Raw genomic sequence first — 15,619 nt, 5'->3', positions numbered from 1 at the left:
GTACCAAATAACCGATGTGTACTTCCCCAATGAAGCCTTATATAAAAGGGAGATTCTGAAAAGGGAGTATTGGGTGACATATAAAGATCTATTGAAATTAAAAGATGATGAAATAATATTGAAATCGCAGGAAGAATTGAACAAGGAAGGATTTATATGCAATTGGTTTACATATATGCAATTAAAGGAACGTTTTATATTAAATTTAAAAGAAAAGGGAATTGGCCCTATGGAATTGGAACTGGAAAAATATTGAAAAATATTGAAAAACCCCAAGAAACAAATATCGAAATTGTTTAACTTAATTAGGAAATTTGAGTTGGAAAAAGAGACAATTAAAGTATATATGATAAAATGGGCAAAAGATTTTGATGTGCAAATTCAGTTAGAATCATGGGAAAAACTTTGGCAAGTAAGAATTAAATACACACCATGCGTCCTCTTAAAAGAAAACGTCTATAAAATGATGTATAGATGGCATTTAACACCTTATAAACTAGCCAAAATGTTTAAAAATAAAAGTCATAAATGCTGGAAATGCAAGTCGAATGTTGGCACATATCTACACTGTTGGTGGAACTGTAAGAAATCAAAAAATTATTGGAAAAATATACATAAAGAAATTAAGAAGATGATTGATTTTGGAGGAGGATTGGATTCAAGACTGTATCTTCTAAATATTCCAGATAATCTAAATTTAGACAAAAATCAAGATAAACTCATCTTTTTTCTTATTGTGGCGGCGAGGATGGTATTTGCGAAATTTTGGAAGAATGGAGAAACCCCAACTGTAGACGAATGGAGACTAAAGGTGACGGAAATTTGTGAAATGCAAAAATTAACTGTATTATTAAGTAAAGAAACATTAGATAAACATTATGAGGTTTGGAATCCATGGAAGAACTATATACAAAAAGAAAAAAGAGAATGTAATTTATTTGAGCTCTGATAGATAAGTTATATGGTTATATAGGATTAATTAGCAACTGGATGAGTAGAATATATTTGTTGTATAGTACTTTATCTAGGTACTAGTATCTTTATTTTTAGATCTAATGGACACGGTTAAGTACTACAACGAGAGTTAGTAAAAAGATAATAGATACATAAGGTGGGACTTTGAGCTACAGCCTAAGGAAGTGAACGCTAGAATAGAGTGGAATAAACTGTTTAAGTAGTAAAAGGTTTTCTTGTTTGATATGTTTGTATATGTTGTCTTTTATATTTTGTGTATATTATGTATTTGCCTTAATAAAATTTTTTAAAAAAACTACCATACCCAGAATTCTACAGCACTGAGCCATGGCAGTTAAAGTGGTGTCAAACTGGATTATTTCTGTAGTGCAGATGCAGCCTTAATCACGAAATAAAGCGAGGCAGTCCACCTCAGGCACCTGATTTGGGTTGTCATGAAAAGGCTGCCAATTGCCCCATGCACATCTTTGTTGTAGCAAGGAGGGGGGTGCGCACCCGCCAAGGCTGAGCTCGCCCCATGCCCCTCCTTGTGGAAACCCCACCCCTTCCACTCTGGAAGCCCCACCCCTTGCTCCAGGTGACACCAGAGGCGTGAACGCAACTGTATCTTGCAAAGAAAGCATTCAATGAATGCACTGTAAAATCACATTAGCCTTTTCTTCATGTGCTCATGCTGAGCTGGTGATGCTCTGATCCCCAAATCATTTCTATATATACTACATACTAACAGACCAAGCATACCTCATCTATACCTCTGCACTTGATTTTTAAAAGCCACATACAGAACTTTGCATTATTCTCAATTTAATTCCATTTTGTTCTTGCTTTTTCAGCCAATGTTCCAGTCTTTCAAGGCCATTTTGATGTTATTCCCTTCTTCCGTGGTGTTAACTATCCCTCCCAGTTTTAGGTCACTTGCAAATTTGATCAGAACTCCTTTCACCCTGTTACCTGACTCACTTCTTTCTTTCTTTCTTTCTTTCTTTCTTTCTTATTTTTAAATGACTAATGGTGAGCCCGGGACAGAGCTCTATGACACCTTGAAATGGTGAACTTTTGATGAGTACTTTTCTAATACAGTTTTCTAGTCAACTGTGAATCCACTACACTTTTATCTAATGTTGAAAGTGTGGCCATTGCAGGCACCAAATCAAAGTAGGGGAGAAAGAACTGGAAGGAAGAATAAAAATAGAACTTAGAATAGATCTATAGTAAAATCTTGCAGTGTAACCTTACTTTCTTGAAGCATATTTCTGATATGAGTTCCAAACAGCCAGAAAAATCTTGCAGTGTAACCTTGTCTTCTAAAAGCATTTCCTTGATCTGGGTTCCGAACAGCTACCTGGCCACATCTTCTCCCAGGGTATTCCATGTCATATAGAGCCAAAGTTTCTGTTTTTATTTTCCAATGAAAGCATCGATATTCTGCGGCTATAGAGTATACTCAGCCCTCATTGGGTTATCCTTCAGCTCAATGAAAATGCCTTAAATGTTTTCATACCCTAACACCATACTGTATTTTTCTTTCTTTGTGTACTTTAGCAAATTCTGTCATTTCTTAGAAGAGAAAACCTTTGTATTTCTCAGTAGTCCCATTTTAATTCTACTCCTATCAGCACTCATTATCTGAGTTCACAACTGGAGGGAGTAATTATAACACTCTATTTAGAGATTGAAGGTGCCTGTTGTTATATTATTTACCTGTGGAATTCCTTCAGTGGCTTGTGGTTGGAGAGCACAAGTATACAAATCTATTACTCCTCTTGTTGTTCTTCTTGCTGTTAAGCATATTCCTGATCTGGGTTCCAAACTCAGAGGTTAGCCTGCCAGTTCTTTCCTCTGAACTATAGCCTACAACACCTGGTATTCCATGGCAATCTCCCATCCAAGTATTAATCAGCAATGACCCTGCTCTGCTTCCAAGATCATAAAGGATACGTAGCTTTCACAGTATTTAGGTCTGGGAATAAAAGGATGTACACGGACATAATTTGACATTATGCTGCATATGCCATTGACAGTTTTCTGGCCTTAGTCTGGCACCAGAGCCACTTCATACACAGAGACCCCAGATCCTTTGCCAAATGCACAAGGACACATTTCCAAGCATAAAATGGCTCATCACTAATCAACAGTACCGTAATAGTCGATTGTACTTTGAAGCTTTAAAAAGGAAATAGCCTTTTTTACTTAAAAAAAAAAACCAAAGAACTAAAAAGGACTAAACAAGAAATAGCATGTGTAACCATTATAAATAACATTATACATATCATCTATCTATTTATCTGCCCAACCATCCTTCCATCTATCTGTCCTGGATATATTATATTTATTATGCATCTGGTATATTTCCTGTAATGTGTCCATGGTGTTATATACTGTATCTGGTGCACATCTGATCCTTTTCTTACTCCTTTGCGTCTCCCCTTGACAGTGTTTAGATCTGGGGTCTCTGTATGAAATGTTGCTCACAGTTACATCACACAGATTTGGCTAGGTGAAGGCAGCCATCAGCCCTCAAAGAATTGTGTCTCTTCTCATGTTTTTCTGCCTCTGGCCCACTCCCTGCAAAGTCTCACCCTCCATCAGCTTAATTTTATCCTCTGGCAAAGCTGAATTATGCAGCTGAGATGACTCTATGAATTCTAAACTTGATACAGAGACAAAGTCAGATTTTCCTCAGGCACCTGCAAGCTAACAGTCCTTTCCATTCGTATGCATTCACAGATAATGGATCCTGAAGTGCCTGGGCCAGAAAACTTGCTGCTTCACAGTATCACCTAAAAGAGACGGCATAATTAAAAATACCAATACTCTTGACATCTTCGTGGCATGCTCTTTTTTCCTTTTTTTTTTCCTGGAGAGGAGACAAAGAACTTCATTTTTCCTGCAAAGGCAAAAGAACGTCTGCCTGCAGATCTCCCCCTGGGATGCCTATATTCTGGGGAATATATTTCGCAAAAATAAAAAATAAACAAACTTTGAAAGATGGCTGCTGTCCTTAGGTCCCTGAAGCTTTCTCTGAACAGCTCTCCAGAATATCTGTCCTGGCTTTCAGTCTCTCTCTCTTTCTCTTTGCCTTATCAAATCCATATGTAGAATTGGTGAATAATCCAAGAGGTACAGAATATATCTTTCCTAGGTGTGGGTGTACAATTCAAGAAGAAGAATGGAATGAATATATCTTTACTAGGTGCTAGTGTATAATCCAAGACGATTAATGGAAAGAGTACAGTGGACTTGCCATATCAACAGGCTAGCAATCTATGGATTCAAGCATGGATCAACATGCCCCATTTTATTCAATGGTGGTATGTGCACACTGGACATGCTGGTTGCTACCCAAAATACAAGAGTCCTTAGAGGACACCTACATTCAGTATTCAAATAGGGGGATTTTATTATCTCAATTAAAGCCTCTAAGAGGGCTTGGGCAACTAAAATAGGGATCAAACCTGTGTATACCAGTTTCAAGAAACAAAACTCCAGAATGAAAGGTCTAAATGTAGGTTTTTTAATATATAGGAAAAGGCTATAAAAGGTTTCCCTTAGGGTTGCCATTAGTCAGGAATGCCTTGAAGATGCACAACAACAACAACAAAAACAATTGTACAGCAAACTATAGATAGAATACAAAAAAATGGAAAATAATATAAAGCAAATTGACAAATAAATATAATCAAAATATATATGGTGATAACACAAAATTAAACAAAATTCCAAAAGCTTTGGAAAACAAGTAAGTTTATTCCCTTCCGAGAAATGAACATTTTAAATTACTTTCTCCCCAGGCATGATAACAAGACTTTTTCCATTTGAGACTGTTTTTTGTTTTTGCTTTTTGTAAAAGTTTTGATAAGATACCTCCCTTAATTTTGAGATAGACAGCCGATAGATAGACAGACAGACAGAAAACAAAGGTGTAAAACATCAAGAAACCCTGCAAAAAACATGTATTTATATAAGTGGGGTTTTTTTTTCACCTGTGAGAAATGGTGATTCACATGCTTTATACATGTGTATATCCTGTTCTGAATGGGTTACAGTGGTTTATTTTCTAGCCTCTTGCACTCTAACCAAAGCTATCCCCACAAGCAACTGCTAGAGTCCAAGGTGAGCAGGCAGCAATATTGCCTTCTTCCCCACTGCAGTTCTCTGGACAAGAAGACAGAAGCTATCTTCCTCTCTCTGTAATAAATTGTAGCAGGGACAAGAAGTGGTGCCCATGGCCTAGTCGTCTCACTCCTGGCCTCCTTTTCCCTGCACATTTGAGAGCTGTAGTAATGCTGTAGTAGAGCTGTAGGCTTGGTACCTGCTGAGGAGAAAGCACATAGCTGCATTCATGGAATGGTTGCACATTGCATGTGCCATCTATCTTCTCGGCCTTAAAGTTTTTATGTAATTGAGATAATATGGCATTTATCTTTTGATACGGTTAAGGAAAGCAGCATGCACCAGTGAATAACTGATACTAAGGGACAAGCAAATGAAACTGACTGGTACATCAAAGAGGATTTTTTTTTCATGACAATTAATAATAATAATAATAATAATAATAATAATAATATTTATTTATTTGTATACCGCCCTCTGGCAAACCAATACGGGCGGTTAACAACAGTAAAATATAAAATATGACAATTAAAAACACTTTATCCCTCCCCCCCCCCCTTAAGACAGTATTAAACAGTATAACATATTAAAACACAATATCAATGCATAAAAACAACAATTAAAAACTAAAAAACCCTGATATCCCTCTGTTGATCCTCAACCATCACTAAGATGGGGCCACGGGAGGAATGAGGGAATCAGGGAACCTGGGCTGGGATGGTTAATCTGGAAAGGCCTGTCGGAAGAGATCTGTCTTGACCGCTTTTTTAAAGCTGTCTAATGACGTTATCTGACGGATCTCATTCGGCAGGTCATTCCAGAGTTTGGGGGCGACAGCAGAGAATGCCCTCTGGGAGGTCGACGCAAGCCTAGATTTTAGAGGCTGCAGTAAGTTCCTCCCAGAGGACCGGAGAGCGCGGGGAGGATTGTACGGGAGGAGGCGGTCCCTGAGATAGCTTGGACCCAAGCCATTTAGGGCTTTAAAGGTGATAACCAACACCTTGTACTGGGCCCGGAAGCTGATAGGCAGCCAGTGGAGGGACCTCAAAACCGGAGTAATGTGGTCCCTCCTAGATGTTCCTGAGACAAGCCTGGCTGCCATATTTTGAACCAGCTGTAATTTCCGAGTCAAGCACAGGGGTAGCCCCATGTAGAGTGCATTACAGAAGTCAAGGCGTGAGGTTACCAGCGTGTGCACAACCGTCTCAAGATCCCTTACTTCCAGAAAAGGGCGCAGCTGGCGTATCAGCCGAAGCTGATAACAGGCACTCCTGACCGTCGCATTTACCTGATTTGTCATCAGGAGCGACGAGTCAAGGAGCACCCCCAGACTGCGGACACAGTCACTGGAGGAGAGTGTGACCCCATCCAGGACTGGAGGTTGCAACCCAATTCTTGGTTTCGGGGCCGCTACCATGAGCACCTCCGTCTTGTCTGGATTCAGTTTCAATCTGTTTTTCCTCATCCAGCCCATTACCGCCTGAAGACATTCATTGAGAGAAGAGATACCATCAGAATTCGAGGCCGACGAACGAGATACAGAGAAATAGATTTGGGTGTCATCAGTGTACTGATAACACCCAGCACCATGACTCCGTATTATCTCACCCAGCGGCTTCATATAGATGAATTAGTATGCTCCTACTTTTGCAAAAGGTCTAAAGGAAACCACATTTTTCTATTATTTTAATGTTGTTTCCCTGGCTTGATAAGGAATGTTATGATTTTGAATGCAACATCATAAGCACACTGCAAAAGACTCCTGTCTTTGTTTTCAAGGCACTCTTTACTATATGAAAATATTTCTTTTCTAAACTGTGGAATGTGCTCAATTCTAGATTGAAGGCACTTGTTAGAACAGTTGTGTAAACAGGGAGAGCTATGGAAGCAAAAATAATAATACATTTGAAAAACAACCGTGTATTATTTCTTATTTGCGTTCTAAACTAGGTGACTTTGCGCTTTTGATCTCTGCAGGCCAATATGCAGCTTTACCATGAAGCAATGCTAATGAGAGTTTGGAGCCTTTAATTTATGATGCATCTGACAGCATTGTAGTGAATTGGGTATGAGATGCATGTGATTATGTTGGCATGCTGAAGAATAAACCAGCTGCTATTTGTTCTGCTAGCGTTCAGAGAACACTCTCTCATTAATGGTCCATAGCATGATCTGGCATCTGGCAAACTAATATGTTGTCATCTTTACCGTGAAAGTCACCACAAATCATTAATGAATCCAACAACCATTCAATTTCTTATGTTGTCTGAAATACACCAATTACTGTAAAAGTGTTCCTATTAGCAGCATGATTGAATGATAGTAACCAGAGAGTAACTTGTTAGCACAAAATCTTGTTGCAAAGACAGTAATGAACTGCTCATTCCAGCACTTGTTATTTCCTTTTAATCAGGAAGGATGTTTAGATCTGATAATTTATGTTATATTTTGCATCAGCACCCAAGGTAGCAAGCAGAAAAAATACTCATAGAATCATAGAATCATAGAGTTGGAAGAGACCGCAAGTGGTGCCCAGAACTGGACGCAATATTCCAGGTGGGGCCTGACCAAAGCAGAATAGAGAATTACTTCCCTTGATCTAGATATTATACTTTTACTGATGCAGCCTAAAAATTGCATTGGTCTTGTTAGCTGCCACATCGCACTGTTGACTCATGTTCAACTTGTGGCCTACTTGGACTCCTAAATCCCTTTCACATGTAGTCTCGTTCAGCCAGGTGTCCCCCATCCTATATCTGTGCATTTTATTTTTCCTCTCTAAGTGCAGTATCTTACATTTCTCCCTGTTGAAGTTCATTTTGTTAGCTTTGGCCCAGCTTTCTAATCTATTCAGGTCATTTTGAATTTTGATCTTGTCCTCTGGTGTGTTAGCTACTCCTCCTAATTTGGTGTCATCTGCAAATTTGATAAGTATGCTCCCAATTCTGTCATCCAAGTCATTGATAAAGATGTTGAATAGCACTGGGCCCAGGATGGGCCCCTGTGGGACCCCACTGGTCACTTCTCTGAGGGAAAGCTGGCACTGATGTCGCTCTAGACCACCTACAGCTACTGCTCAAGCTAGAAAATAAGCTGCCTTGACCTATCTGTTGGAGACTGTTCTTACTTATTTGAATTGTTAGGAGTATATTAATATATTTATTATATATAGATAAGCAACACTCACAGATTTTCTTATTCTCTTATTCTCTTTGGGAAAGTATGTTTCAACACACTGAGACACACCACTGAGATCTTTTGCATTCCTTCTGAAATATTTATTTGCCCCAATATGCTTTATTTTGTTCAAAACACGGTTTTATGTGCAATTATTATTATTATTATTATTATTATTATTATTATTATTATTATTGCTCACAGATCATGGGTCTCAGTCCTATTGTTCCTCTAAAGTAGGAAACTTAAACACTGACATTGACTAACATTTTGATTCATCAGTAAGCAATGGATTCAATGGGTCCATTCTAGGTGGCAACTAACCAGTAGGATTCAGGCCATGTGTGTTTGTGTGCCTGCCTGCCTGTTTCTGTGTCTGTGCATGCATGCATGCATGCATGCAACTAAATTTTTCACACAAAAAGATCAAATTGAGAAAAATCATAAAAATGCACAAAAACTCAAAAATTTCACCTAGCATGAATACAAACAATTGAAATTATTAATTTTTAAACATATGAATGCATACTTCCAATTTACATGTGTGTGCATAATATAACTAATGTAATGTAATGTTCAGAGAAAGAGGGGGAGAGAAGGGGGAAGAGAGAGTTGTATGTGCATATAATTTCATGGACATAATTCCACTTGATGCTTCTGCACTTTGAATGAGAAGTATTCATGTCTCAATGAGTGCATCAATTTGCTAAGACATCTCTTCATCTATATATGGGTCCCAATTTTATCATTCTTCTTCTTCTTCTTGGCTTTACTTCGCGAACGAAGATTCAGGAAGGACTCATCCGTGCTTTCTACAAGCATGTTGATGACGTTGGATGTATCCTTTGAGCCTATGCAATGGATTTTTCTGGTGGAGTGCAGCATGCACAGAACTGGCCTCACCCTTTAAACCAGGGGTAGGCAATCTTTTTGAGCCGGGGGCCGGGTTGCTGTCCCTCAGACAACTGGGGGGCCGAAACCAAAACATAAATAATTAAATAATTTTTAAAAAATTAAATGTATATATAAACCAGGACAAATGTAGGACAAAATTTTCAAATGGAAGACACTTTTTTTAAAAAAAATGGCGGACACGCGAAAAAATTTGCTGATTTTTTAAAAAATGTTAATATAAATGCATGTTTCTGAGGCTTCTATAGACAATTGCCCCCCAAAGGCCCCGGCGGCAATCGGCGGCAGGACCGGGCTGGGGCCGGTCCCAAGGCCTTGCCGGGCCGCATCCGGCCCACGGGCCGCAGGTTGCCTACCCCTGCTTTAAACCAGAGGTTCGATTGCTGAGGCCTTGACAAGCATGGACGGTGGCAGTGAGGTCCTCGGGTCGTAGGTTTGATTAGAGTTTCCTTCTCTTAGATGGTTGACCTTACAAGGTTAGACGAGCACCATCTGCCCGGGTTTGGGATTAGAGTTTTCCTTCTCCTAGGATGGTTGCCATAAGGCTAAAGAGCCCATCCTGCCCTTTGGAGCTCTTGGTCAGACCCTTCGGTTGTGACCTGTCTGGCATGGGAGGCCCTGCCGGTGGCTATTATACCACCACCAGCATAGCTCACAACTTCATTAGGGTACGCAAGCCTCTCCCACACACAGTCAGTATGTTCCTGGTCTGGAAAATGCCTTTGAGAAACCTCAATCTCAATTTCAATCTCAATCTCTCTCTCTCTTTTTGTGTGTGTGTTACAGTTTTGTACATTTTGCATTTTGGAAAAATAACTTTTGATTTCTAAGCAAGGTTGTTTGCCTTTGTCTCTTGCCCCATGTTAATCTAAATGATAACAAAATGAATTTAACACCTAAGAGTAGGCACTGGAGAGCTTTTTTTGATGCAATTTGGAATATGTTTGACTAACAGGAAGTGTTTCCCTTCAAGATTTTTAAAATCTGATAAATTTAAAATCCATCATACTCCCCTTGGCTTTTTTACAGTTTGATGAGTTTGAAAGGCATTTGTCTAACCCATCAGAACTTCCATCCATGACTCTCTGCCTCACTGCAGATTTTCTTTATACAAAGACCATCAGCCATGGCAACAGCAGTTATCATCACTGGCTGTTAACAGTGACAACCATATTTTTCCGACATCTCTAATTCTGAAATGATCGTGACCCAGGTGCTAGGGTCCCAGGGAAATGTTGTTTGCGTATTTAGGACATAAAGTACATCAGATACTTTGGTAACAGCATATTCCAAAGATCTTTGTAGCTTTGATGTAACTGATCATACTTACGACAGCATTACACTTGTAGCAGGTGTGACTAAACCAACTATGGAGCTTTGCTCTGTGTTTTGTTTATTATGTTGCCTGAATTCTGTCCACTTTCTCTCTCTGGTATTCTTGCCTGTGGCGAACCAGAGAAAAAAATCCACACTTTGTATGAGATTTGCTTCTCTGGTTTGCTGGACGGAAAGCAAACCAGAGATGAGAAAGTGTTTGTATTTAGATGGTAAAATAAACAAACCATGGGCCTTCACTTGATATATTTTAGCCACTTTTTCTGCAAGCAGAAGCAATAGAGCAGCATGTAGCAGTAAATTACTGGTCCAAAACAAGCCAAGATTCTTAGTGTTCCCTGGCTTGTCATGTCATTCAAACCCACCTATTCTTTTAGATATGGCTAGTGAAATATAGGAGAGCCAGTATGGCATAGTGGTTTAAGGGTTGGACTACAACTCTGGAGACCAGAGGTTTGCCTTAGGGTCTCCATAAGTCGGAAACAACTTGAAGGCACACAACAACAGCAACCAAGTGGCATATAAATTGATTAAATAATAAATAAAAACAACCCAACTGACCTTTACAAGCATCAATAATCAAGAGCATGAAGAAATATCAGCAATTTCCCTGGTGATGTTTTTCTTATAGTGAGTGAGGCAAATAATTCACTTGGCTGAACAGCTCTCTGGGGTTACAAGTTGAGGTCTTTTCCAATAACCCCCCCCCCCCAGTTATTTCATGCTAGGGACAGAACCTGGGATCTTCAACAGCCAGGTATGCCCTTTGGCCTTTCTGTCTGGAAGCACTTAGAAATTACCATAAACACAGTAAATGTTTAGATTGCACCTATTAATTGCAACTATTGTAGGCCTGCAACTGCAAAAAGCTGTGTGAAGAGACATGGAGGGAAAAAATGAAATTTCTTTTACTTGTTGTATACGTGTGATTGGGCCTAAGTTAAAACATAAGCACTTATTTTTTAAAAGGATTGAGTTGTAGGCTTTGATGGCAGTTGCTATCAGGTAACAGGCCCATGTATAATTTCACTGGGTATGCAATCCATAAAATGCTTTTGCAGGAATCTTGGACTACAGCTGGAACTATAAATAAAATGTAATTTATTTTACTGATTTGTGGAATGTGTGACAGTGAGACTTGCATGTTTCAAATGCACTGGCTTTAGCATTCAACTGCATAAAAGTTTTCCACTGCCAAAGGCTATAAAACAAGGTTGCATGTGGTCCTCCAGATATTTCTGGACTGCTTAGTACAGCCAGTGATGAAGGATGGTGGAAACTGTGCCCCCTCCCCCCACTGTCATTCCACTTTTTCCCTTTCGATTAAAATGTCCCACTTCCCCCTTCTGTCTTCATCTTACTTCAATTGCTGAAACCTGGCTTCAAAGTGAGAAAGTAGTTAACTCAGCAGAGGGAAGAGGACAGGAGTGGCTGTGGTCTTGCCCATTCCAGTAGGCTCAGGTAAAAGCAAAGTACTGCAACCTCTCCTAACTTCTGTGTTCGTCCTCATGACTTTTCCCATCTTGACCAATCTCTGATGTTGCTTGGCCATCATGTCCCAGTCTTCATCTGTGAAATACTGGAGGATATGAAATTGCTATCTAAAAACAGCTGCAGAGGCATATCATTTTATATGCCACATCTGTAATAAAACCACAACATCATTCATCTGCATCAACCTTGAAGGTAAAGAATAACATAATGTTTAAACATTGTTTACTTACAAAACATAAGGTGGTCAAGGAGGAATAACACTTCTGTAGTTTCTGCCAATTAATAAAGCCCCTCTTATTTCAAATAGAAGAAGGCTAACCTATGGGGCATTAGATTAAAAAATCAGTTTGGAGGGGTCACTCCCTTGTACCCCCCTAAGCTGGTAGCTGCATTTTGCATTTTAATTAGGTCTCCGATTAAAGAGCTTTTATTTAATTAATTGAAACAATTCGGTGTGCATTTACACAAAGGAAAGACAATTCTAAAGGGAAATCCACCCACCCTTTGCATTTAGATGATCCATGTATACCCTGCAGCTGGCACCATTCCATAACAGATATTTGTTGTTACCATCTCTTATATAAAGGTCAAAATGTCTTTTCTAAGATTCTAAGCTTGCTGAATCAGAAATACAGGCAGACCTCATTTAACAAAAGAGCTCTCCAGACTGCCCCAAAGGGACAGGATGGAGGCACCCAATTTCCCTCCAGAGGGATGCCGCAGCAGCCAAACCGTGCGGAGTCCCTCTGGACCAAAAAGAACCTGGAAAATTTTTAGCAGCATTAGCATTGGAAGAATGGTGAAGGAGGGCTAGAAAAACACATACTTGCAGTTCTGGGTTGAAACGGCATGGCTGCATAAGACGCTACTTCTGTGTGCTTACCTACAACAGGCAAGGTAAACAGCAGCTGCCTTCAGAATCCCTTACAGTGGGCCCTCCACATTTGTTAGGGGCACAAGACCCCTATGAAAGTGGAAAAACTGCAAATAAAAATCCAATATTTTATTTTTCCTTGATAGAACACCTCTATAGGCATCCCTAGGTCCTCTGGGACAACTCTTTGGTCAACATCAGCCAGATGCTGACTACAAAATCACACTGGCAAACCTACAAATGCCCAGAGAAATGTTTTCTTTAGGAATTTCTAGGTCCTCCAGTGTGAATGCCAAGAAGGGTAGAACCAAAATAGGCTCACTGAATAACAAATAAGAGGTGCCAAGATAAAAATGAAACTTTTTAAAAAAGAAATTAAAACTTTTAAACGTTGATTATAAGGGTGCAAAAATATGAATAACAAAAATAAACCAAAACAGCCTAATGAGGGTTGAGAGTGGTTTGTGGTCACAGACTACTGAACATCTTGGGGTAGAGGACGGGAAGATATGGTGGGAGAATGGAATGGAGTATCTTGGAGAGGGGAGTGTGATTTGCTGGCTGGAAGCGTTCTCAGGGAACTTGTGATTGTCATCTGGCTGTCTGACAGTATTTGATGTGATGTGATTGTTTTATATTTGATGTTTTTAATTTGTTTTTTCTTCTCTATATGGTAATTTTATCTATTCCTCTTTTTAATTGTTATTATCTTAGAATGTACAACTTGGGCAGGCTTTTATATACTCTTTAATTTTACCGATTTTGTACAGCGCTGTGTATAATTACAGCGCTTTAGAAATAAAGTTTAATAATAATAATAATAATAATAATAGTGAACACCACACTCCATTTTGCAACATTTTGCAACAGCCATGCTTACTCGGTGTATTGTTCTGTTTAACATGGGAATCACTTCTTACCCAGGATCACACAGTGTGTGTGTGTGTGTGTGTGTACTCTCTCTCTCTCTCTCTCTCTTTCTCTCTTCCAGGTCAGCATTCTCTGAAGATGCCAGCCACAGATGCCAGCAAAATGTCAGTAATAAACTCTTCTAGAACATGGCCACATAGCCTTCGATTTCACATTTCTATATCGCTTATCAGTGCAATTAAGCACTCCCTAAGCAGTTCATAATGTGTAAGCCAATTGCCCCCCAACAAGCTGGATACTTATTTCAGTCACCTCAGAAGGATGCCAGGCTGAGTCAACCCTGAGCCCCTGGCTGGTACTGAACTCACAACTTTGTGGTTTGTGAGTGAGTGGATGCAATACAGACATTTAACCACTGTGCCACCAGGGCTCTCACGTCTTATGAAGTGTGATTTGCCACTGTTTCTTTTTGTTCCTTCTGCTGCAGTTTATTTTCATCTGTGTGTGTGTGGGGGGGGGGGGGGGGAATCTGGAACAGTAACCCTGCAGATACTAAGGGTCAACCATACAAGGAAGTATCCACTACTTCCTTGTGCAATCCCTTCCTTAAGCAAATTTGCTTAAGCCTTTTACTTGTCCACAATTTGGCTGGAAGCAAGCCAGCTGAGTTGTTCTGCTTGTGTGGTGAAAAGATGGGCCATGCTAAGGTTCCTTCATTTGCTTTGGTGTCTGATTTGGCAATCTGGATTGCATTATGATTTGAATCAGACCAGTACAGACCCACTTCCACTATTTCAGATCCAGAATTTCCCTTGAGATCCAGGAATCCAGATCTTTGGGTCTCCTCCAACTGACATGCATTGGGAAACAAAAACAGCTATAACTGTTCAGTTGTTTTATACAGCTGCATGAAATTTGGAGATAAATAGCCCCGTCAGACCAGATCATATCTTCCAATTTGGATGCATGTAGCTCCACCAGTTTTTGTACTGACTACCTTTAAATTGCTTTTTTTTTAATGAAAAATATAAAGCTAAAAGGGAGAACTGAACATTCAGTCCTGCCAATCCATGTTGCTTTCTGCATTTTAGTATCTGTGTTGGACTACAATTCTGGAGACCAGGGTTTGATTCCCAGATCTGCCATGAAACTCACTGGGTAAGCTTTGGCAAGTCACACATTCAGCTTCAGGGGAAGGCAATGACAAATGTCCCCTGGACAAATCTTGCCTAGAAAACTGCATGATAGCTTCACCTTAGGGTTGCCATAAATCAGAAATGACTTGAAGACACATGATAACAACAACAGATATATGACTACTGTTTATGCAGTATAAGACTAACTGCATTTGTTCCACTAAGCTCATACACACACACACAACTGGAAAGAAAAGAAAAGAAGGTTCACTTTCAGGTGGGGACAGCTCCCTAGTACTAGAGGTATCGTTTTAAAGATCTTAAGACCATTTTTAAGGGTAGACTTTATGTACAGCTATACTGAAGTACTCAGCTAAAACCCAGAAGTAAATGGTCAAAAGTGAAGTATTGCCCCAAGAGGCAGCATGGTTGGTGCTGGATGAGGAAATAAGCAGGTAGGCAGAAATTTGATGCTAACAACTAAATTTAGAAAAAGAATGCAAACCTTTTGAAGGGAACTGAATATAAACAATTCAGTGAGCTTTTGGGACATTATCACTTGGGCCTCTGCCTTGCCACAATTGTGCAAATAAAAGAAAATGACAGCATATTCATTTGGGTGTATTCATTAACATATATCTCTGCAATAGCATGACCGGGATGTTTTTACTATCAACAGTCTCTCACACTTTCTTCCACACTGTTCCTTAATCACGTCCTCCTGCCCTATGCC

General features: G+C 39.6%; 1 pseudogene; it reads left to right on the top strand.

The window, feature by feature from the left end:
- Positions 1-15,619, top strand: part of LOC149321281 (uncharacterized) — a 137,986-nt pseudogene that overhangs the window by 54,934 nt on the left and 67,433 nt on the right.

Source organism: Sceloporus occidentalis, unplaced genomic scaffold (assembly GCF_023333645.1).
Source record: "Sceloporus occidentalis isolate IW3139 unplaced genomic scaffold, rSceOcc1.0.p SCAF_1, whole genome shotgun sequence".
In the NCBI taxonomy this organism is placed as follows: domain Eukaryota; kingdom Metazoa; phylum Chordata; class Lepidosauria; order Squamata; family Phrynosomatidae; genus Sceloporus; species Sceloporus occidentalis.
This window is presented reverse-complemented; position numbering and strand designations above follow the sequence as displayed.